Here is a 2,113-nt window from a genome sequence, read left to right as displayed (position 1 = left end):
TGGGCTCTGGCAATCCACTCACCTCAGCCTCCCAAGGCGCAGGATTACAGGCTGAGCCACTGAGCCCGGCTGCCCTCTGTTTTGAACACGCCTGCTCTGTCCAGGAGGTGGGGGAGGCAGGAGCCCATGTCCTGCCATCTGTGGCCACGACCACTCCGTGGACACCAAGTCTGATAGCAGCATCTGAGAACCACCCTTTGCTGCCTCCAGTGGACACTGCAGCCAGATGTCCATGCTGCACCACGCAGGGGACTGAAGGACCTGCTCCCTCCCTTCTCCCTCCTCAGTTCTGGGAGCCTCTGCCAGCCCTGATTGCGATCCATCAGCATCCATCAGCGGAAGCTGCCCTTGGCCACAAGGAGGTTGAGGTCCAGAGAAGGATATTTGCACATCGGGGGCTGGGCCCAGATGTACCCACACCACAACATCATTGCCAACAAATTCTCAGAGAAGGTGCATGTGTTACTTGACCCCCACTGTGAAAGCAGCTTCATTGTAAAAAAGTGAAATGGGGCCGGGCGCCCTGAATCATACCTGTAATCCCAGCACTTTGGGAGACCTAGGCGGGAGGATTGCTTGAGAGCCAGAGTTTGAGACCAGCCTGGACAATATAGCAAGACCTCATCTCTATAAATAAATTGCTTAATTAAAGTAGCATGACATGCGGTCTCAGAGGTATCTACCCCAACATCCCTCCCCTCAAGCTCCAGACCCCAAATCCCACTGGATTTGGAATGTTCTATAACCTTGAAGCTCCTACACACACCACCCTTCCCCTTATCACATGGGACCTTGAGAAGTAGTTAAAGGTTGTGTCCCTCCCAGTGGCTGCGATAGTGACAGTGATGTCCACAGACACGGAGAGATTGAATGAGGAAAAGAGAAGTAACAGCCTCCTTGTAAAGTCATTGTTAAAACTTGATGTAAGATTAAATCCGCAGGATGGTGGCTCACACCTGACAGCCCAACACTGTGAGAGGCTGAGGTGGGAGGATCACCTGAGTCCAGGAGTTCGAGACCAGCCTGGGCAACATAGCACGATCCTGCCTCTAAAAAATAACAATAAAAAGATAAAACCTGAGACACTGGTTGCCGAGGGTAACAAAGGAAGGCTGAACCCTCCCTGTTGTTCTGGGTAATTTTTAACCATGTTCAACTCAAGTCCTGTTTGAAGGAGACAGAGCCATGTGATTGCAAGCCCATCCTGGGCGTGGACACTCCGGGTGACTAAGGCCCGGCCCCGAGCCAGACCCCAGAGGGGCTGGTAGCCGCTTGGAATCTTCCCAGCGCCAAACACATGACCCACAAGGCTCACTCCCTAGAATATCCTCCTTCCAGTGAGGGGAGGGCAAAAGCTTTGCCCCGCTGTGTCCTGACACTGTTTTGAGTTCCTGTTGCAAGCTGAGCCGCCCCCAGGAGGGCAGCACGGCCTGTGCTTTCCTGAGAATCAAAACCGCCCTTGTTCTCCTGGGAACCGGCCCCTACAGGGGATGCTGTGCCTTTCACTCACGGGTTCAGTCTTTCCACACATCCTTTCCACCCAGAGGCATGACAGCGGGCCAGGATGACAGCCGGCTTTCGGCCAGACAGGGAGGCAGAGGAGAAAGCAGAAAATTCCAGAACAAGAAGTGAACACCAGGGTCTGGGTGCCTACCGGCTTCCAGGAAAACTCCCTGGGGCCAAGGCAGCTGAGTCCTGGAGGGTGGGTGGGGTGTCTGCGGTGGGTAGCAAGGAAAATGCATCCCGGGTAAAGAGGACGGCAGAGCCAGGGAGGCTGGGGGGCCGGGGGTTCAGACCAGATGCCTCCTGAGGACACAGGAGGGGGTTACGGCTTGAGAGTCAGGCATCTCCCACCTCTGAGTGGTGGTCAAACCAGGGCAACTCTGGTTCCCATCCATGAGTGGGCTGGGGGGTAGGTTGGGGTCTGACAACAGCTCCCCACCTTCTGGAGTTCCCAGGCAACCACAGTACCCCTGCCCCCGCACCCCTCTCTCCAGGCTCCCCGTGGCCCCTGAACATTCTCCCTCCCAGCTGCACGTGGCGAGAGGCAGCTCCCCGTCTTCACCCACTGACTCAGCCCACCTGTCCACTCACCCCCACCTCCGTGATGCAG

The sequence above is a fragment of the Carlito syrichta genome, unplaced genomic scaffold (assembly GCF_000164805.1).
Source record: "Carlito syrichta isolate Samal-C Ts95f unplaced genomic scaffold, Tarsius_syrichta-2.0.1 Scaffold142937, whole genome shotgun sequence".
NCBI classification, from domain to species: domain Eukaryota; kingdom Metazoa; phylum Chordata; class Mammalia; order Primates; family Tarsiidae; genus Carlito; species Carlito syrichta.
The sequence above is the reverse complement of the archived record's forward strand: the minus strand, read 5'-3'. Positions refer to the sequence as shown.